At 45.3% G+C, this 23,224-nt stretch overlaps 1 protein-coding gene and 4 non-coding genes across 6 annotated transcripts in view; 4 read left to right on the top strand and 1 right to left on the bottom strand.

The window, feature by feature from the left end:
• LOC144670298 (uncharacterized) overlaps positions 1-23,224 on the bottom strand; it is a 940,207-nt gene that overhangs the window by 542,629 nt on the left and 374,354 nt on the right. The window lies entirely within an intron of this gene.
• trnap-cgg (transfer RNA proline (anticodon CGG)) lies at positions 965-1,054 on the top strand. The gene is given in 2 exon segments: positions 965-1,000; positions 1,019-1,054. It is a non-coding gene; the product is annotated as a tRNA-Pro (tRNA).
• trnar-ucg (transfer RNA arginine (anticodon UCG)) lies at positions 7,641-7,730 on the top strand. The gene is given in 2 exon segments: positions 7,641-7,677; positions 7,695-7,730. It is a non-coding gene; the product is annotated as a tRNA-Arg (tRNA).
• trnal-cag (transfer RNA leucine (anticodon CAG)) lies at positions 15,128-15,210 on the top strand. Its single transcript has one exon. It is a non-coding gene; the product is annotated as a tRNA-Leu (tRNA).
• trnas-gcu (transfer RNA serine (anticodon GCU)) lies at positions 23,063-23,144 on the top strand. Its single transcript has one exon. It is a non-coding gene; the product is annotated as a tRNA-Ser (tRNA).

The raw sequence follows: 23,224 nt of genomic DNA, 5'->3' as shown, positions 1-23,224 counted from the left end.
GGTCACTCAGTTTAAAAATTTCGGGCTCTCCCATTTCAGACTGACAGAAGGTAATTTGTTTTTTTCTCTCTCTCAGTGGGACATTAATCTGTGGATTTCTCTTCCCCAGAGAACAGTGGAGGCTGGGTCATTGAAAATGTTCAAGGCTGAGTTGGAGAGACTTTTGACAAAGGAATGAGTAAAGAATTATGGGGGGCAGACAGGAAAGTGGAGTTGCGGCCACATTCAGATCAGCCATGCTGGAGCTGCTTCGAGGGGCTGAATGGCCTGTTACTGCTCCTGATTTTCGTGTTATTGTTCTTGTGTGCCTCTCTCGGCACTGCTGTCCCTGGCCTGCTCACGGTCTCGCTTGCCGGACTGCTCGGCGCCTCAGTAACCTCCCGCTCTCCGGCCTGCTCCCTACCACTCACCGCCTCACTTGTTGTTCTGCTTGTCACCATCTCCTCAGTTCTTGTGGTGAGATGGGCGGCGACAGGTGTCAGGAGGAAGGTGCCGAGTGGGAGGTGAGGGGCTTGGTAGTCGGGTAGCGAGCGGTGCGGCATAAGGGTTGGAGTGTAGCGCAGCGAGCGAGGCGGCGAGGGTCTGGGGTCTGTGCACCTGGCATTCGGGAGCAGGGGAGTGAGTGGGAGGCAGCAAGTGGGCGACCGTCAACGGCTGAACAACGAGGACGTCAGCGGTGGGAGGAAGGGCGCACGCACCGGCAGACTGAGTGGGTGCCGAGTTCCTGTTCCAGCTCGGTGTCAGGAGTTACAGTGTAAAACTGATCACAATTCTAGCATTGCTGAGTTCTGATGAAATGTCATCGACCTGAAACGTGAACACCCTTTCACTGACCACGCTGCTGCCTGCCATGAGGTGCAATTCTTAATTGTTTTCTGGTGTTACGACAGAAACCCAAAAGGAGGATTGACGCACTCTGGAGGACAATGAATGCACATAGCGATTATCTCGCTTACCTGTAGAAGGCTCGTTGGTCTAGAGGTATGATTCTCGCTTCGGGATTTTCGTTAACTGATCGTGCGAGAGGTCCCGGGTTCAAATCCCGGACGAGCCCTCGTGTGTTGCTACTTGTGATGTATGTTTTTTTACGAGCGAAAAGGCGGGTTTTACTTAAACCCGGGCGAGTTTTTAGAACCTGAGAAGTCATTATAACAAAATTATCACTGCAAAACACGTGGAGTAAATGAAGAAACTGTTGCTCATGTAATCGGACGGTTAATTTATCCTAATAAGAGAATGAGTGTAACTGAAACTTGGGTTTTCTTGCCGTCTCCAAGGATACTGCCTGGCCTAGACACCGCCTGGTGTATTTCTTCAATGTTCTCTTTTACCTAGAGCGCTCTGAAAGAATGACTGGTATCTTTTGGGTGCCAATGAATGTCTATATTGGCTGAGTTATATACATACAGTTATATTATTGGTCTCGCCGTGTGATTCTCGCTATGGGACGTTTCATAAGTGAGAATGTGAGCGGTCTATGTTTCAAATCACAGGCGAGCTCTCACGTGTTGTTATTTGTCGTGTAAGTCGCCCAGTGCATTGTCTAAAACTCATTGCGGTCTATCTAGGGCGGTTTACTTATCTCAGGGGTCAGTTTGAGAACTGGACCCACCATTGCAGAGAACTCATCGATGAAACACACATGAAGGAAATGAAGGCAATTTGAAAAAAAAAAAATTGCCCACTTAATCGCACTGTAATGTTACCCGAACACACTAATTAGACAATCCCATTTTCTGGATGAATGCATTCGGCTGTTGTATTCTCTGAGAGAATTGTAAACTTTTCTGATACGGCCAGGTCTGGGAGCCCCATAGTGAGAATTTGATTTGATTATATTTTGTTTGTGTTCTAGGAATTGTACTGAGCAGAAAGTGAGCCGTTTCACCTCGATCGATATTTTAGTGTAAAGATAATAAACAATTTCAGGAGAAGGTATTTGATTGGCTGTGTGTGCTTAAAGTTGATTAGGACCAGACGCAGACGAGGTGCATCCAGAATACTGAGGCAGGAGAGCAGGAATTGCAGGGCCGCTGGCCAGAATTTTCCAATATTCCTTAGACTCGCGGTGGTGACAGCGGAGTGGAGAATTGCTATTGTAACATCCTTGTTCAAAAAAATGTGTAAGGATAAGCCCAAAAACTACAGGGCAGTCAGTTTAACCTGGGTGGTGAGCTACCTTTCAGAAAGGAAAATTCCCGACAACATGAAAATTACCTCGGGAAAATGCACATTAATAAGTAAAACCAGCATGGATTATGTTATAGTCCCAGCTGAGATTACCCCTGGACAATCCTAAACCCAGAGTGGAACCCAGCTTGATAGATCCTAACTTTTATTTGTTTGGTTAAATACGTGGAAAGTAGCTTCTGAACAGAGTCACAGGAGTCAGCTGATCAACTTTTAGCAAAAAATAATTAAAACATTCATTCAACGAGAAAAGATGAATCATGTTACAATACTCTTTCACCCACAACTACAACTTTACAGGTGGAGACAGGTTTGTAAGGACAACGCAAGTTGCAAAATCTATTTTATTCTTTAATTTCCACAGTAATTACACAAGCCATGTATCAATAGGCACCCTGTGGTAAGGCACACCAGACCCTGAAACCAAGTGACAGATGCCACCTTAACCAGATGCTATGGATCTCTCCTCAACTCCCCCCAGAAGCTTGTCAAGCCGTGAGTCAACCAGGTTCACTGCACTCTGCCTTTCACACGAGTATTTCCAATCTCTGCTCTCTACACTTCGCCTTGGCATCTTCTCCCAAACCAATGCTTTCACTCCGATGCCTTCCACAAAAGTTCAGCTCCAGGGTTTCGAACTATCCTTGCAATGTTCCTCATGGGTCACCACATGCATACAAGCTATCTTCGATGCACTCTCTCTCATCGACTCAGCTGTCAACAGTACGCTACTGCTTCACGTGCCCATGGCAAAGATTTAAAGACCTTCAGTTGTCTCTTTGGCCCTTTTTGCCCCTTGCCAGCTGTTCTCCCTTAAAATTTGTTTTCTGCAGCTTTTGTGCCTTTCACCCTGAAGCTTGAAGCCATTCCCTCTGCCCCTCACTCTTAAATTCATTAACAGGACCTGTTTGAGGTTCCCATCCTTCCTTTGACCAGAAGGTCTGTTTTGGACTTTCCCCTCTTCCACTCCCCTGGATTTTGGGATTTTTCTTTCGTTTGGGACTAACTATCTGCCCCCTTTTCCAGTCTCTCTTGGCAGCAACTTTCAAAAACCAACCGAGGTCCGCAGCTTCCAAATCAAAACTGCAGTTTCTCTCCTTCTGTGTGTGTGTCTGTGGGAGGGACCTGCCTCTCTGCCTCCCTCTTGCTAGGCAACAGCCCAATTCTTCTACTGATGTGTTTGCTTCACTTCTTAAGTCATAAGCCTGATTGGCGATGCAAGCACCTTTTAAAAACGAAACTAAAACTCCATTTGACCTTTCTTAACACACATACAGAAATACAAATCAAACTTAAACTTTACAGCTAAAACTCAATCCTAACAATTGCAAATACCAGTCTAACTTACTTAAAACTCTCTACTTCCTAACTATTTGGTAAGAACAAATCGTGTTATTTAACTTCAATTAGTTTTTTTTTGATGCAACAGCAAAGCATTTTGAAGAGGGTGAAGCCCTTGATGTGATTTACATGGACTTGCAAAAGGCATTTGATAAAGTGATGGACAAAAGACTTCTGAGGAAAGTTAGAGCTCATTGAATAGAAGGGACAATAGCAGCACAGATACGAAATGAGCTGAGTGACGGGAACCAAAGATTTGTGGTGAACTGTTGCATTTTGGACTGGAGAAAGTTATCTTGTGGAACTCTCCAGGTCTCTCGGGGACTTGCGGGGTATCGGGAACTGGTGGAAAAATAGAGTTGAGACCCAAGGTCAACCATGATATCATCGAATGGCAGGGTAGGCGCGATGGGCCATGTGATCTACTGCTTCTCCTATTTCTTGTGTCCAGTGTCAGGGCCCCTGCTCTTCCTGCAATTCATCAGCCAGATCTTGTTGCAAGCTCACAATTCCAACATTTGCCGATGATACAAAATTTAGAAGCACTGTGAACTGTGAGGAGGATAGTGTCGAACTCCAAAGGGATCTAGAAATGTGGATTGAACGGGCGGACAGTTGGCAGGTGAAATTTATTGCAGACTAACCCGGTGTCATTCGTTTTTGTAGGAAGAACAGGGAGAGGCAACACGACATGAAGGTTACAATTCTAAAGGGATTGCGGGAACAGAGGGATGTGGGTGTATATGTGCATAAATCATTTATCGTCACAGGACAGGTTGAGAGAATGACCAGTAAAACAGACAACATCGTGGGCTTCATCAATACAGCATGTAGCAAAAAAACAATGAAGTTATGTGAAGCCTGTAGAAAACATTGCTTCGGCCTCAACTGGAGTATCATATTGAATCCTGTGCATCACAATTTAGCAAGGATGTGAAAGCATTAGTGAGATTGCAGAAAAAAATCACAAGACAGATTCCAGGAATGAGGAACTTAACTCACATTGAATGATTGGAGTTGGGAATGTGTTTCTTGAAGAGATGGAGTTTGAGAGGAGATTTGATAGAGGTATTCAAAATCACGAGATGTGTGGACAGGGTAAATATGGTTTAATCGTTCCATTGATGGAATGATCCAGAACAAGAGGGCACAGATTTAAATTAATTTACAAAAAAAGCAATTACCACATAACAATTTTTTTTTCTCTTGTAGCCTGTGTTTAGGATGTTGAATGCAGTGTCTGAGAGTGTGCTGGAGGCAGGGACAATTGAGGTTTTCAAAAGGGAATTTGCTCCTGATCTGAAAAGAAAAATGAGCAGTGTTACTGGGAAAAGGGTGTGGAGTGGCAGCAGGTACGCAGCTCGTTCAGAGGGACAGCCGAGTCCAGACGGGCCGAATGTTCTCATTATGTTCTGTGATTCAATGATCCCATATAGAATCAGGGACGTTAGTGAAGACTATGATCAACTGGTGAGCAGCAAGTGTCTAAGTGGGGTTCTCACGGCAGTAAGTGTTGCAATTTCCTGGGACAGGATGTGACTAAGTGGCAGTTTCCTGGAACAAAACATTCATAGAAATAGAACCATAGAAAAGTTACAGCACAGAAGGAGGCCATTAGGCCCATCTTGTCCATACCAGCCCGAGGACACGCAGGTGCCCTTTCTAATCCCACCTTCCTATGGCAATTCGCTATCAGACAAGTGCACTCAACAACCTTCAATCTTCTGTCAATAGTATAAGACAGGCACCAGAATCACTTGATAGAGAACTTGGGAGACATGGATTCATTGGTTGATCTATGCAAGTTGCTGATGTTGAGATTGATTCATGGTAATTTCACATAGAAATCAGTTTCAACCCAATGAAATCAAACCACGTTCCCACTCATTCAGTGAAAGTGCTGTTTTCTTTGCAAACATTGCAGAGTTATTTATTGAAATGCTTCATCTTGCTGTTTTGAACATTTGTTCTCAGTCATCTTTCTATTTTTAGTTCCTAACAAATCAACAACAGCTATTCACCGTGATAAATTACTTCTACACAGGGTGTCTCGGTTGGTGACATTCACACCTCTGAGCCGCAAGTTTATAGAGTCAAATATAAATCCAGGGCTTGAGGACCAAAGTCAATGTCAACACTCCCAGCAGTGGCTCAAGAAGGCAGCTCACCACCGCCTTCTCAGGGCAAATCTGAACTCTTTCCAATGTAAGTATATTCCCCTTTAAAGAAGGAGACCTAAACAGGACTCAATGCCGAACACACTTGAGAAATTCTCCAGTAGTTGTCACGCGTCGTTGTGAAATCTTGTGGTTGTCAAAACAGCTGAAGAAAAGCAAACCTTTGTTTTCTTTCAGAGAAAACCTATCCAACGCAGGGTGTTCCCTCCTTCTCGCTCTTCCTCATTCCCTGCACACGTTAGAGTCTGATCTCGCAGGCTTAATAGACGCAATCTCGGCTGTCTGTCAAAGGGCTGATCAGAACCTGTTTCCTTATCCAGGTAAACACCTACACAGAAATAACAACAACAACAAAAATATTGTAGGGGCTGATTTATTTATTTATGGGTTGTGGGCGTCGCTGGCTAGGCCAGCGTTTATTGCCCATCCACAATTGCCCTTCAGAAACTGGAGGTGAGCTGCTATCTTGAACCGCTGCAGCCCCTGTGGTGTAAATCCACCCACTGTGCTGTTGGAGAGGGAGTTCCAGGATTTTGAACCAGTGACAGTGAAGGAATGGCGATCTATTTCAAAGTCGGGATAATGTGCGGCTTGGAGGGGAACCTCCACGTGTTGGTGTTCCCATGTGTCTGCTGCCTTTGCACTTCCAGATGATAGCAGTCATGGGTTTGCCTGCCGATTAGGCAGACAATCCAAATGCTAAGAATTTATTACGAGAAAATCTTTTCCACACGTTATCTTTGGTTCCTTTTCGAATGAATTAAAATCTGCCCTGGTTGGTCACTGACCCTTGAGGCAGTGGGAACAGTTCATCTTTATTAACTTTCTCTAAACCCTCTTGACAGTTCTGTCTGTGGAGTGATTAAAAATACCGAATTCCAGACGTGGGATTTGAGCAATGAGGGACTGTAGATCAATGATAAGGGAAGTGATACTTTGATAATCAGATTAGGAAATAGTTTAAAAGTTATGAAATCCGTCCAAACCTGTGCATTGCTGGTTCAGGAGCACAATGCGTCTCTAGGGCGTGGGAAACTCGGATTAGATTCCCGAAGTTGCCGATTCTGTAACAGCATCACAGTCCCTAAATTATTTTCTTTTCTTCAGGTGACTTTCAGTTTGCTTTCTGTTTTAGTGCAGTGATCTTGTAGTTAGGGAAATAAATTGATTTCAGCATGATGGGCGGATTGGTGATTCAGGGGTAGAATTCTTATTTTCCATCAAAGAAACCTGGGTTCGATTACAGTGAATGCATAACTCAATGTCTTCAATAATGTTTCAAGGATCAAAGTTCCGGGACAGATAAATACCCAGTTTCTCGCTTATCCATCATATATTTGATGAATACAAGTCTATAAAACTGAGATTTAAAATTAAAGTGCTGTTTCCCGATGGGATCTCTGAAATTCCAGGACCCTTTGCTGAGAGAGATGTTTCCTAATTTCACTCCGGAAACGACTTGTTTTTTGACTGAGCCCCAAAGCCCCCAGACCCTTCCCCCTCCCCCAATTCCAAAATTCCCGCCATCGCTGAAGTTTCTCTCTCTGACACTGTCGCCTTAACATGTCGGAAACCGCGATCAAATTGTTCATTAATTCGGGAAGAACGGCTTCCTTTGTTCGTGGTTTATACGAAGGGGCTGTTCTGTGGTTTATTTTCTGGAATTTAGCAGCGGTTGAGGGGAGGCCACGAGGCAGAGAGTGAGAGAGATTCAAAACACTACAGGAGAATGATGAGGAGAGGGTTCTGACAATAGGAACTGAGTTCCCGATCTCCCAATCCTTATTTTCCAACGAAGGACACAGAGTCGTACTCAGACCCTGAGGCCATGGATCTGGGATTCAGCGGATCATCCAAAAATCGAACTGAAAAATATACAGCCACGATATTTATTTACATGGCACTAACATCAGTTCCGGTATTACATTACTTGACCGCGTGGCCTAATGGATAAGGCGTCTGACTTCGATGGTACTTGGTGAGGTTATCAGAAGATTGCAGGTTCGAGTCCTGCCGTGGTCGTTTTATGTAGAAATCTGTTTAACTTTCTGAAAACCGCGGTCTCACTCGTCAGCTGAAGGTTCTGCGTTTCCTTCCTAACATGGCAGGGCTCTTTCTCAAAATGTCTGCTCTTGTTAATTTATGCATTAATTTCTAACTCATTTTGTTTATCTGATCACGTTCGTTAAATTATTGATGTGTCCAACTGGAACAAAAGCTATGCGTCAATCGGTTTAATAAAATGCTTTGGGAGAATTCCAATCTTCTCATGAAGCGGCTCGATCATTAGCTGAATCTGCTGTCACTGGACTAACAATACAGAGGTGCCAGACTAATCTCTGCGGGCACGGGTTTAAATCCCAACAGAGCAGATTTAAATTAAAACATTTCCTAAATTTGGAATTAAAATCTCGGCTCAGTAATGGCGGCTATGAAACTATCATCGATTGTAGCAAAAACCCAACCGGTTCACGAATGCCCTTTACGGAAAGAAATCATCCGCCCTTCCCTTGTCTCTCCTACATGTGACTCCAGACAAACAGTAATTTGCTTCACTCGTAACTTCAAGGATAATGTGAGATGATCAACAAATGCTGGGCTTGCAAAAGACGCCCATAGACTATGAAAAAATAAACAAGTGGGAAACAGACACGACATGATTTTCAGGATGTCTACCTTTTCCCTTGAAGAATGAAGACTGGAGGCTGGTCTCATACAGGTCTTTAAAATTATGAAAGATTCTGGGAGGCTGAATTTAGGGAAAATGGAGCAGAGAAGAGTAGATAAGTATGTGTCTCGCTCTCACAAACAAGACATAGGCTGACGGGTCGCATACAACGTTATACTAATTAACTGCGCATCGGCAACTCATAAGAGCGGTAGATAAATTCCATCCGCAATGTCTCCGCGGCACCCTCCAGATTCCGTGGGAACACTGCCGAACAAACTGTAGTGTCGTTCTTGAAGGCAGCTCCACCAGCATTCAGGCCAAACTCCTGAAAAATTAAGATAAAAGCAAAATACTGCGGATGCTGGAAATCTAGAACAAAAACAAAACTACCTGGAATAACTCAGCAGGTCTGACAGCATCTGCGGAGAGGAATACAGTTAACGTTTCGAGTCCGTATGACTGTTCAACTGATAAAGAGTCATTCGGACTCGAAACGTTAACTGTATTCCCCTCCGCAGATGCTGTCAGACCTGCTGAGCTTTTTCAGGTACTTATGTTTTTGTTTCTGAAAAATTAACTTGGATGGACTGCGCACTGTGACCGGATAATCGAAAAGCGTCGCATCCGCCAAGTCCTGTTTCCTCAACTCTCAAATGGACAACATTCCAGGGGAGGACAAAAAAATGCTCCAAAGACACTCTGAAACGTTAATTCAAACGCTGCAGCATTCATATTAATGACTGCGAGGAACTTGCTTCTCACCATTCAAAATGACCAAAACCTGCCCCCCAAGCTGCAGCGCGCTGTGAGTCCCCAGGTCTTCATGATGAGGCAGAAAGGCGGCTAAGAAGAAGTAACAGGAAGCAAATCCTGCACTCTGGATCTCACTACCTCGTGGGACATCCTGTCCCCATGTGTCCAAAGGTCTGTGGGCCGAGAATTGACCTGTTCACTCTCATGAAGACCCATGGCAGAAACTCACGGCCCTGAGTGGATGTCATCCTCGTATCGAGGGCCAGACGATAACCACTGCTTGTTACATAATACATATAAGAAATGGTCATCTCCATCCATAGTATTTCTACAACTGCCCCTTGCCGAATAACATGAACAAGTCTCCTCTGTTGTCAACTTCACTATATCAGAATGTGCTGCCATCTACTGGCCGCAACAGAGCGGTAGAAACTCACATTGTCGGTGTCGCGGAAACAGGTCAATGTGAGGAATTTGTGATGTGGTGATGGGGCAGACATAGAAATGCAAATATGAAATACAATTTAAGAAACACGATTAATTAATTTATTCCCATTGAATCGGCTGCAGTTACAGGCCAACTATCGCCTGGAACAACTGAGACGATTAGATAAACTGCATTTAAGGGAAGTCTAGATAAGTAAAGGAGGGAGAATTAATTTCAGGGATAAACAGAGAATGTTACATGAAGTATTCTAGGTGGAGGATCTTGTCGGGCAGTTTACCTGTTAGAACAAATGGCCCAGTTTCAGTGAGGTATATTCTGGGTTGAATGAATCCAGATTTGCAAAGTGTCTCAGGGACTGACAGACACGTAATGAGTCCCACACTCAAACTGTGAACAAAAGACAGAGAGATCCAGAATGAATCATTAACTCAGGCATGACTGACTGATACACATTGAATCGCATACTCTCACAGTATTCAATGGACAGAATGATACAGAATGAATCATACACACAGGCACATCATCAGAAACTGACAGATCCACGATTAATCCCGAAAACAAATCCTCTCCCAGGGACAAAGCGATAAAGAATGAATCTACAGAGACCGACAGATGGATAATGAATTCCACACTCAAACCCTGTTCCAGAGACAACATGGTCCTGAATGAACCCCACACACATACACATAGAAGAGCTACAACAGAGAAGGGGACTATTCGGCTCTCTGTCTCTCCTGAGATGCTTCAGCAGAAACTCAGCTATCCCAGTCCCCAGCCCTGCCTCCATAGCCATGTAAACTTTTATCTTCAGGTGGCTGTCCAGTTCCACTATGAACGCCCCGATTTTATTTTGCCTCTACCACATATTTCAGACAGTGCATTCCAGATCCTCACCACTCACCAGGGAAGATGAATCCTCATGTCCACATTGGTTCGTTTAAAACCGGTGCTTTGCACCAATAGAAACTGTTTCTCACTGTCTAATTTGTCTCAATCTGTCGCTGCCTCGTTGTCCTGTATTCTCGATCGTCAAGCATTGTTTCTCAGTCTGACCCCATCCCTGCAACTTCGGAAAACCTCTTGGCCAACCCCTGCTCTTTGTTCGTATGTTCCATCAAATTACTCGATAAATCGGGATGAAGAACTTCCTTAAAGACGCAGTCATTGGTTTAAATGAAGGGACCGAGCTGTGATTTAATTTCTGGAACCAAGTAGGTCCTGGAGGGAGCCCAAGGGCCAACGAGAGTTATAGAGAGCAGAAAAATTCAGGGGAATGGTGAGAAGAGAGAGAGCGAGCAATTGGGGCTGAGCTTCCGATCTCCATTTCTACAAGACAAGAGGGCCTAACCAAAAATTTGAGCTAACCGATCAAGGGTGATATGAGGAAGGTTTCTTCACACAAAGGACCGTGCAAATCTGCACCCCTATCCCGCAAAGTGGTTTAGAACTTGGGGGTCAATTCGAACATTTAGGAACTGCATCTGATAGTTTTTGATTGTTTGTTTGTTTCGCAATTATTTTAAGGATTATAAAAACACGATGGATGGATGAAGTTCAAATACAGACCAGTCATGAGCTGAACAGGATTGAGTGGAGAACAGTCTCCGTCCGTTCCTCTATTCACATCTTCCTAATCCTGGACCAAACAAATCATCACCCACTCTATTTTTTCTTAACAGTCAAAGTTAATTTCTCCTCCCCATCTTCATAACGAAAAACGAAATCTGGAGGGAACTGAAACGAGGCTCATTCCTTTGTTGAGAACATTTTCCTCTCACGATGAACGATTTCCTGTTGAATACTAGAACCCCATCCACCGGTCAGTTACCAGTAACTGCTGCTGACACATAGAGAATCCTGTCACCCCTGCATTCTCTATATTTCCACAGCTGCAAATTCTTCCATCAGTTTTGGGGAATATTATTCCTGAAAAATCACTCCGATTATGATTTTGTTAACAATAACCAAATCCAATCAACCGGGCTTTTCCCTCTCTGTTAAACCTCTTTCTCGGTGGTTGCATATCTTACTGATTGGACACAGGAGTTGATCAGTGGCGGACAGACCAACTGAATATTAGAGCAGTTTCCGATGTGGTTAAATTTCAAATGAAGTTCATTTATCATTTTGCCAATATATCAAGAGATTCAAACTAGTCCTGTTAAAGCAGAATGACAGTGAGTTCAGTAAGAAATGTTTACAAAGTACAGCAATTTCTTTCTGCTCACTGTACACACATATAGCGAATTGTTTCAAACAGCAGGAGCGGAACCCGCAGCCCGCAGTCTTCATGTTAGCATTGACCTGAATTTCAGTTTTGTGGGTAGAGGGGTACAGGGTGCGCGGATGTTATTGTGGGAAATGAAGTCACTTTTCCTGTGAATGGAGCCGGTTAAAGAGCTCGGGCCAGCCTGAGAGTCCCAGAGGCCGGGGTCAGTGGGTAGCCTGGGGATAAAACAGGCCCCAGAGACAGGAAATAAGATTTTAAAGAGAGAGGGGGTGCGGGCGGGGCGGGACGGGGTGATGCGGGGAGGGAGAGGGAGAGCCGGGGAGGGAGATAGGGAGGGAGACAGCGAGGGAGAGAGGGAGGGAGTTAGAGAAGGGCGGAGCTGGAGGAAGAGAGGCAGCGGGCGGGAGGGAGGGAGGAACTTGAATTTTTCCACCACATTTTGCAACCTCAAGAAGACCTAAAGCCTGACGGCCAATGGTGCGGGGGCGGAGATGTGTCTTGGTAAGTGAGATTGCTGCTTGAATGTGCACAGCAACATCCCACCGCAGCAACCTGATCAATGACTATATAATCTGTTTCAGAGATCCTGTTTGAGGGATTAATATCGATCCCAGGACTCCGGGTAAAACTCCGCTTCTCTTGTTGTAAATAGTCTGGTCGGATTGTTCGCATCCGTCCGACAGGGAAATGGGGTTTCAGTCTAAATTGTGGTTTATGAGTGAAATAGTCATGTATCTTTATTGCCCCTCTGTGGGGCAATACACAATTTGTGAAACATATTTGCCTCTTCTAGAATTTCAAGCAGTTGGAAGCACTGAAGAAGTCTTGGTTCTATCTTTACTAATTCACGTGAACTGTGATAATGAAATATAACATCTTCCAGGCAGTGGAGATATAATATAGACACCAAAAATACTCACATACCACCGCGGATGTTGCCTTTTTTCCCCCAGGGAGACTCGGTTGAAGAGTTTCCCTTTTTTGTTACTCTGAGCTTCTCAATGTTGTAATGCTGTCTGCTTCATTCCTTCGTTCAACTGTGGGTGTCTATCTCTCATTGTCTGTGACACCTCTTCAATTAACAATCTACTTCTGCTTCTCCTTACAGAGTGCAATCTCTTCTGTCTTTTTTCCCTATGCAGTGAACTATGATTCAGTCAGCTGCTCCCTTGCTTTTTACAATGAGGAGGTTGTGAGTTCAAAACTCATTCCCGAATCCTGACCACAAATTCAGGCTCACAGTCTAGTGAATTCTTTGCTGTTACTGGTGCCAGCTTTTAGACGATATGTTGAACTGAGCTGCCATCTGCCTTCTCACGTAAAATATACCAAGGCACAATTTCGGAGAGGGGCGGGGGAGTTATTCCATGATGTCGGAGACATTCAAAACAGATCATATTGCCTTCATCACATTGCAGTTCCTGGAAGCTGACTGTGTGCAAATCCTTTGAAATTTTTTTCAAAAACATGATGAATGATTTCCTGTTTGGAAAAGTCAAGTTATTATTGAAAACTCTGCTGAGTGAGCTTCATTGGACAGCAGAGAAATCAGGTGAAGAATTCGAGTAAATCGACATCAGAGAACAAGTCACCGTCAAAACTGGATCAACTCTTGCGAAGATCAATGAATAAAAGCTGAAAGCTCCGCGCATCATCAGTTCATTAACCAGAGACACTCACAGGGTGTTTTGTACAATGTGTCTCTAATGCAAACCTGAAGGAACGAAGCCTTACCAGTTCATGGTGATATTGGGGATGGAACTCCATATATTTAATAAGTAAGTCAGAATGAATAAACATAGGACTCCAAATAATGATTATCTGTGTCTTTGACGTGATTCTCTTCCCGTTATGCTGATACGCTTGTCCTTCTCGATGGTACATGTATCAGGGAGGACGCTGCTGTCCAAATACGCATAGGAATTAATGCAGGTGTCCTGTAGATCGGACATACTGCAGCTAATATGTATTGAAGTGTTTACTGGAAGTAAGAAGCTGACACAAATTCACTGTACAGAAAAAGCCAGGTATGTTTTTCGGTTGCGGGCCACTGGATATTTTTGGTGTGAATAAGAACAAAAATAGCAGAAGTTGGTTTGGATTCATCGGCCTCTGTGCTGTGGGCTTCGCTGCACCGCCCTGCGACGGAGCCGTAATTCCTTCCTGCCGCTGAATACTTTACGGTAGCCAAACAAATATTCACTTCTTACTTATTTTTAATCAAGAGCACACGTGTTGGGAAGCTCACCCTGGCTGCGCAATTGCACTTCACAACACTCCGAATGCAACAGACAAAGACACAGAAAAGCAGTAGAGACGATCAGGACACACACAGTGACAGACAGGAAAAGGTGCTCAAACCAGCAAGATCCCGCCCCCACCCCACAAACTCAACCCCCCACCCCCTCACAGCTGGATGAGGGAAAACAAGCCCAAGAGAGACATGGGGACCACCCGCTTTCTCGGCCACTCACTTTAGCCATCACCATCCCAGCGGGACCAACGGGGAGGCGCCACTCCCTGTGGGATAGAAATGGCAGAAATTCCCACAGCTCCAGTAACTAGACCTCCTAGTGGATCTGGAAGGGACACCAACTTCCGTCCATCTTGAGAGAGTCACAGTTCCCTGTATGTGAATGTGGATTAACCCCTTATATTCCCTCACAGACTCTGTGATCCCCGGGCCCTTGCGAATTCCAGAAAAAAAGACGCTAACACGACCTGAGAGCTGAGCAGGCGGGAGAGGGGATGGGTTTGGGGCACGGGACTGGGGACAGAGACGGAGGTGCGGGGGGTGGGGGGGTGGGGGGGTGGAGATGTGGTGGTGGGGGTTGAAAGCCATGGCGCAGAGTGATGAATGTGATAACAGGCGACTTTAAAGGTCACAGGAAAGCGGTGCCTGGAGCTACCCCGAGAGACAAGCTTTGGGTTGTCAGTAAAAATATCTCCTGTAATGAAGGCACAAAATCAGAAACAGGAAATGCTGGAAATATTCAGCAGGTCTGAAAGCAGCTGCGGAGAGATATTCCCGTCGCCAGGATGTAACTCTCCAATTGGACACTTCACGTCATTCAGATCTTACACTCTCAACACCTTCGTGTGAGGAACAGGTCGGGCGGGAATTGGGTCTTTGTTGATTTGAGCAAACAGCAATGCAGCAATGAGAAGCTCCTCACCCCCCGGCGGCTTGGGGAAGGATGGGACTCAGATACAGGAACCTGACAGGTGGTGGAAAATAGGAAAATCACATCGAGCTTTTGAAAGCAGTAACGATGAATATGGAATTTAAAACCATTTATGCAGAAAGGAGCAACTGAGTCAGGATGGCCGAGCGGTCTAAGGCGCTGTGTTCAGGTCGCAGTCTCCTTTGGAGGCGTGGGTTCGAATCCCACTCCTGACATTATTTTTTCCTTCCAAGCCCGAGATCTCCACCACCCGGGAGGAAAAAGGCAGCAGATGCATGAGAACAGCAGCAAGCTCCCCTCCGAGCTACACACCATCCTGACTTGGAACTGTATCGCCCTCTCAAATCCTGGAACTCCCTAACAGCGCTGTGGACCTACTTACACCATATGGGCTGCAGCAGTTCAAGAAGGCAGCTCGCTGCCAGCTTCTCAAGGGGAATTTCCGTCGGCCGAGCCAGACTCGAGGCAACCGGATCCCCTGAAAACAGCTCATAAAGTAAACTGGATACAAAAGCAACATACTGCGAATGCTGCAAATTAGAAATAGTAACAATCAGAAAGTGCTGGAAATACACAACAATTATACAGCATCTGTGGAGAGAAATTTAGAACTAGCATCTCAGGCAGTGAGATCATCATTTCCTTCTCTCTCAGTGTGAAATCCTTGACTCAGTCAATATCCCCTCCTCTTTTAATGACGCCTTTCTATCCAAGGCCTCAAATACTCCTTCCAAGTGAAACAGTGATGCACTTGTTCTTCTTTCATGTGCTCCATTTGCTGCCGCAATATGTTCTCATCTGCTTCAGGTGGGTGAGGGCTTTGAGGAATCTCCGTTCAATTCGCAAGCCTGACTCTGAGCTTCCTGTCACTTGTCATTTCAATTCTCCACCTTGCTCCCACTCTGACCTTTCTGTCCTTGGTCTGCTGCAGTGTTCCAGTGAAGAATAACATAAGCTCGAGGAAGAACACCTCACCCTGCACATTTCTGGCCTCAACGTCGAGTTCAATATTTTTAAATTATAAACTCAGCCTCTCTCTTGTTTCATGTGTTTCTTTCAGGATTATCATTTTATTTTCTGTTTCTTATTTAATTCCTTCACTTTGCAATTGGGCGGCTGATCTTTAGCCATTCTCACCTCATCTGGAGCCACATTTTGTTTTTTGCCTGTTCTAGTCCTTTGGCTTTGGCGCGGTGTAACCTTTTGTAATTGAATCTCTCCGGGCCCCCAAACCATTACAAACCTGTGCTTTTGTTCAACCTCTTCCCAAAGCCCGGACCGGTCCCTTGCTCCAAGTCTATTACATTCCTATATTCCCTCAGTTCAGATGAAGGGCCACCAACCTGAAACATTAATTCCTTTTCTCTCCACAGTTGCTGCTATTAACAGCATTTTCCGTTTTTATATTATAGTCTGTTCATTGACTTATAACACATCCCTTTTAAGAAAAGCGTCAATTATCTGGAATTGGTAACAAGCCACTTTTAATCAGACAGAGCCATATTTACACAGTTTCGATTCCCTGACAAAACACAGAATTTTACCGATTCCATTCTGTGCCCACGGGATCAATTCCCATGCCGGCTTCTCACACCCTTCCTGCTGTTCAGAATGTAGGACTGATTTTATCCATAAATCATAGAATGATAAAGGACAGAAGGAGCTCATTCCGCCTGCGTTGGTTCTTTGGTTGAGCGATATAATTACTCCTAGATCCGTGATCTGTTCCCATTTTCCTGTATTCCCTTCCTTCAAGTTTGTTTTCTCTCCAACTCTCTTTTGAAAGTTAATAATTAATCTGCTTCCATCACCCTCCCAGGTAGCTTCCATTTCACAATGAGCTCACTGTGTAAAATACATTCTCCTCATCCCGTTCCTCGTTCTTTTCTCAATCAGCTTCAAACTGTGTCCTCTGGTTAGCGACCCTCCTGTCAGTGGAAACAGTTTCTCCTTATTTACTCTAGTAAATTGGTCATCATTTTGAACACCTCATAGGAGATGTTTTTTCGATGCAAAGCAAGTGGAGGGAATAAAGGGGAATCTTTAAGAAGATTGAAGCTGTTTGTGAATTTATCCAAATTCGAGCCATTTCAGCAGCAGCGCCGTGATTTAACAAAACTCCCCAAAGCGCTTCAAAGGAGCTTGATCAAGCAACATTCGACATCCAGTCAGATATTTGGCCAGATGAACAAAACCTTAGTAAAGCTGATAGATTTTAGGAGGGTATTAAGGGGGAGAGTGAAGTGGGGATGTTTCTAGATGGAATTGCAGCGCTAAAGGCTCAGACAGCTGAAAACGTGGCCGCCAATGATGAAACAATGCAAAGTGTAAATGAGCAAGAGAACAGAGATGGATTCAGAAAGAGAAATGTCTTGGAATGGAACTGGAACTGCAGTCTGGCCAGTGAGAAATCTCCCCCTGAACCACTAATGTTCACACAGCCGCTCATTCCATGTATCCAGTTGAAAACCTGTCTGAAGGAACATACAGTCTGACAGAGCACGTGTGATAATCCTCCACTATCTGATCTAAAGCTGCAACAGGAGCTGTTCATTACAGCTGTGATAACCGTGTTGGTCTTGATATTCAGTGGTGCAGATTCACATCATCCTTGTTTCGAGTTGTCTGTCATAAACAGTCTGGAAAGATGACTGAGCAGTAATGGGAAGCAGTTTCCGCGGTGGCTGTAAATGTCCAATTTTAAATCATTCTGAGGACTGAGCAGACTGACTCTGGTCAGCATCTTTCAAATGTTTTTGTTTTGTCCTGAGACGGTGATGAGATTTCGGCTCAAAAACAGAATTACCTGGAAAAACTCAGCAGGTCTGGCAGCATCGGTGGAGAAGAAATCAGTTAACGTTTCGAGTCTTCATGACCCTTCGGCAGAACTGAGTATAGTTAGGAGAAAGGTGAAATATAGGTGAAATATGAGATTTCGGCTGTTCAGTGGTTCAGATGGGAAAGTGGGGAGTGACCTGTATAGAAGGAAGTTCGGGACGGCAGTTTCCCTTTTCTGAGTATATTGATAAACCTCTTGCTGACTTTCTTCAATGCTTATCTAAAGCATTCCAACCCACAACCTTTAAATGTCTCTGTTTATACCGACTGCAAGTCCAAAGCGCTATCGGTTGCGCCACAGATCTACACCAATGATACTTGTTTCCCATCCCAATATGGGAATTTCTGACATTGACGGACAGACAGTTCAAAATTTCAGCAATTTGAACAGTGACTATATTTCAAAAGTGCTCATCGTCCGTAAAATGTTTTTGGACGTCCTGTGGTTGCGTAAAGAGCTATAAAAATTCAGTAGAACTTCAAAACGACATGGGCAGGTTGGTGCAATGGGCGGTTAAGCGGCAGAGAGAACCACATAACCCTACAAAAGTGACGGCGCAGAAAGAGGTGATTCAGCCCATCATGTCTGTGCTGGATTGAAAAAAGATGAAGAAGAAACTAGCCGCTCATTTTAAACCCTCTTCACAGCACGTGATCCGTAGCCTTGCAGGTTACAGCGCTCCAGAAGCAGATCTAAGTACATTTTAAATGAGTTGAGCGTTTCAGCCTCAACCACCGGTTCAGGCAGTGAAACCCAAATGCTCGCCACCCGTTGCATGAAAAAGCTTTTCCTCGTCTCCCCTCTAATCCTTCCAAAAATGTCCTTAAATCTCCGCTCCCTGACAATTAACCCCTCAGTGAGGGGAAAGAAGAATTTACTGTCCACCCTATCTAGGCCGCTCATCATTTTGTACACCTCAATTAGGTCACCCCTCAGCCTCCTCTGTTCTCAGGAAAACAACCTTAACCTATCCAATCTTCCCTCGTAGCTGCAATTTTCAAGCTTTGGCAGTATTCTTGTAAATCCTCTCTGTGCTCTGTACAGTGCAATTATGTCCTTCCTGTAAAGTGGCGACTAGAACTGCACATAAAATTCCAGCTGTGGACTAACCAGCGCTTTTGCAGTTGATTTCCTTTTCCAGGGAAATGTGAAAAGATTAATTGTGGTCGGAAGAAAGCAAAGAGGTAACATAAAATAAAGCGTGTGCACCCAAAGGGCGTGCAAGAGCAGGGGGAAATTGTGGGCATCTTCATAAATGATTGAAGGTGTCAGGAAAACTTTTATTCATTCACGGGAAGTGCACTTCACTGGCTAGGCTGGCATTTATTGCCCAACCCTAGTTGCCTTTGAGAAGGTGGTGATCAGCTGGTGAGCTGCTGCAGTCCATGTGGTGTAGGTACACCCACAGTGCTGCTGGGAAGGGAGTGCCAGGATTTTGACCGAGCGACAGTGAAGGAAATGCGATATATTTCGAAGTCAAGATGGCGTGTGACTTGGAGGGCAACTGTCAGGTGGTAATGTTCCCAGGTAGCTGCTTGCCTTGCTGTTCTCGACCGTAGGGGTCGTGGGTTTGGAAAGTGTTGTTTAAGGAGGTTTGTTGAATTCCTGTATGCATTTTGTAGATGCCACGCACTCCTCGACTGTGCGTCGGTGGTGGAGGGAGTGAATGTTTATGTTTGTGGTGCAGTTCAAGCTTTTTCCTGGATGATGCCAAGTTTCCTGAGTGTTGTGGGTGCTGCACTCCACATGGCAATTAGCGACTATTCCATCACACTCCTGACTTGTGCCTTATAGATTCTGGACAAGCTTTGGAGAATCAGTAGGTGAGTTACTCGTCGCACAATCCCTCGCCTCTGACCTGCCCTTGTAACCACACTATTTATATGGCTAGTCCAGTTCAGCTTTTGGTCATCAGTGACCCTCAGGATGTTGAGAGTGAGCGATTCAGTGGTGGTAACGCCATTAAACGTCAAGGGCCAGTGGTTAGATTCTTTCTTGTTGGAGATGGCCATTGCCTGGCACTCATGTGGTGCAAATGTCATTTTTCATCCCAAGTTTGGATATTGTCCAGGCCTTACTGCATTTGGATATGGACTGCTTCAGTATCTGAGGACCCACGAATGGTGCTGAACATTGTGAAATTATAAGCGAACATCGCCACCTCTGACCTTATGATGGAAGAAAGGTCGTTGATGAAGCAGTGGAAGATGGCTGGGCCGAGCACATTACCCTGAGGAGCTCCTGCAGAGATATCCTCGAGATGAGATGACTGAACGCCTTAAGCATTACTCCAAACTAATGGAGTTTTCCACCTGATTCCCATTGACTCCAGTTTTCCTAGCGCTCCTTGATGCCACACTCAGGCAAATCCGGCTTTGATGTTAAGGGCAGGCACTCTCACCTCTCCTCGGGAGTTGAGCTCTTTTGCCTATATTTGAATCAAGGCTGTAAGGAGGTCAGGAGCTGAGTGGCCCTAGCGGAGCCCAAACTGTGCGTCAGTGAGCAGGTTATTGTTAAGCAAGTGCCGCTTGATAGCACTACTGATGACCCCTTCCATTACATTACTGCTGATCGAGAGTAGACTGATTGGGAAGTAATTGGCCAGGTTGGATTTAGCCCGCTTTCTGTGTACAGGAAATACCTGGGCAATTTTCCACATAGCTGGGTAGATGCCAGTGTTGTAGCTGTACTGGAAAAGCTTGGCTCGGGGCGTGACATGTTCTGGGGCACAAATCTTCAGTACTATTCCCAGAATATTGCCAGGGCCCATAGCCTTTGCACTACCCAGTGCCTTCAGCTGTTTCTTGATATCACGTGGAGTGAATTGAATTGGCTGAAGACTGGCATCTGTGATGCTGGGGACCTCTGGAGGAGGCTGAGATGGATCATCCACTCGGCACTTCTTGTAGCAAATGCTTATCATTTGTGCTGATGTGCTGAGGTCCTCCATTATTGTGGATGGGGATATTTGTGGCGTCTCTACCTCCAGTCAATTATTTAATTGTCCATCACCATTCCCAACTGGATGTAGCAGGACTGCAGATTTTAGGTCTGTCTGTTAGTTCTGCGATCGCTTAGCTCTGTCGATCACTTGCTGCAGATGATGGTTGGAATGCAAGTAGTCCTGTGTCATAGCTTCACCAGGTTGACAACTCATTATCAGGTCAGGCTGGTGCAGCTCCTGGAATGTCCTCTTCACTCTTCATTGAACCAGGGTTGATCACCTGGCTTGATGGTAATGATATAGTGGGGAATATGCCAGCCCATGAGTTTATAGATTGTGTTTAAGTACAGTTCTGCTCCTGCTGATGGCCCACAGGGCTTCATGGATGCCCGGTCTTGTGTTGCTAAATGTGTTCGAAATCTATCCCATGTAGCACGGTGGTAGTGCTACACAACACGATGGCAACTATCCTCAGTGTGAAGGCGGGACTTCGTCTCCAAAACTTCTGTGCGATAGCCATTTCTACCGATAGTGTCGTGGACAGATGCATCTGCGGCAAGCAGATTGGTGAGGATGAGCTCAAGTATGATTTTCCCTCTTGTTGGTTCACTCAGCACCTGCCACAGACCCAGTCTCGCAGCGATGTCATTTAGGACTCGTCCAGCTGGGTCAGTAGTGGTGCTACCGAGCCACTTTTGGTGATGCACATTGAATCCCTCCACCCAGATGACATTTTGTGCCCTTGCCACCCTCAGTGCTTCCTCCAAGTGGTGTTCAACATGCAGGAGCACTGCTTCATCAGCTGAGGGAGGGCGGTACGTGTTAATCAGCAGGTTTCCTTGCCCATGTTTGATCTGATGTCATGAAACTTTATCGGGTCTGGAGGTGATGTTGAGGAATCCCCGGGCTACTGCCTCCCGACTGTATACCACTGTGCCGCCACCTCTGCTGGGCCTGTCCTACCGGTGGGACAGGGCATATCCAGGGATAATGATGGTGGAGTCTGGGACATCATCTGTGAGGATTACTATGTCAGGCTGTTGCTTGCCTAGTCTGTGAGGCAGCCCTCCCAATTTCGGCACCAGCCCCCTGATGTTTGTAAGGGGGACTTTGCAGGGTGGACAGGGCTGAGATTGATGGTGCCGAGATCGATGTCGAGTGGTCTGTCCAGTTCCATTCCCTTTTTTGTGGCTTTGTCGTGGTTTGTTACAACTGAGAGGCTTGGTAGGCCACTTCAGAGGGCAGTTAAGAGTCAACCACATTGCTGTCTTCGACAGAGCGATCAAGTGGCTCTAACTCACCAATCACCTGCTCACTGAAGCTCAGATTGGTTTCCGCCAGGGCCACTCAGCTCCCGACCTCATTGCAGCCTTGATTAAAATATGGACAAAAGAGCTGAACTCAAGGCGTGAGTTGCAAATTACTACAGTTGACTATACAGAAGCATTTTGCGGAGTGTGGCATTGAGAAACCCAACAAAACTGAAGTCAAGTTATACAAGGAGGGAAACTCTCCACTAGTTGGAGTCGGCCCCCGGGATTTCTAATACATTCCAACAGATTTCCAGCATCCACAGTATTTCGCATGTAGTTAATTTCCTGTGGGTGGCAATGAAAGGATATGTTGAATACTTCTTCTGTGGCAGCTGGCTCGTTGGACTAGGGGTATGATTCTCGTTTTGGGATTTATGGTGAATTAATATGCCAGAGGTCCCGGGTTCAATTCCCGGACGACCCCCGCCACCCCCCCCCAGCATTTTAATACATTAATTCGTGTGCTCGAGGTGGTGCCAGTTGGGGAAATCAGGTCCAGGTTTGAACATCCGGGAAATCATTGCGGAGAATGAATCACAATACAGAAAACCAACGCAAAGTTTCTCCGAATGCATCGAATATGGCAACTCTCTCCCTGTGGGTTCAGTCGGAGGCTGATTGCAGTCAGTTACAGTCTTGAGTGACAAACCACATTTCAGTTGTGTTCCGGTACTTGCAGTGAGCCGGAAGGAGTTTCTTTATTCTTCCAGATGAATGTATGTTTCGGTCTTTCCGCGGTGGGTTTTCACACTGTCTAGAAACATGTTGGATATCATGTTGAAGTGTTGAAGTGATTCACATCAGTCGATTTACAACAGATTTGATCTGATGTGATGGAAATGTATTTTATTGACAAACTACATGAGACATCTGGATGGTTATTCAGGAGCTGAAACAGGCAGGATCATTTAGTTCAACAGTTCATGGATGTAAAACAGTACAGGAGGAGGTTTAATTAGGTGACTGCACGTGACGAGGTGGCCGAGAGGTTAAGGCGATGGACTGCTAATCCATTGTCTTTTGCACGCGTGGGTTCAAATCCCACCTTCGTCGTCAGTTTATTAACTGGTTCTTCGTGAATGCGGTGCTTTTTTCTGAAGGCATGTCTGAAATCACTGATGTAATCTTCCGAG

The sequence above is a fragment of the Cetorhinus maximus genome, chromosome 31 (genome assembly GCF_964194155.1).
Source record: "Cetorhinus maximus chromosome 31, sCetMax3.hap1.1, whole genome shotgun sequence".
In the NCBI taxonomy this organism is placed as follows: Eukaryota; Metazoa; Chordata; class Chondrichthyes; order Lamniformes; family Cetorhinidae; genus Cetorhinus; species Cetorhinus maximus.
The sequence above is the reverse complement of the archived record's forward strand: the minus strand, read 5'-3'. Positions and strand labels throughout refer to the sequence as shown.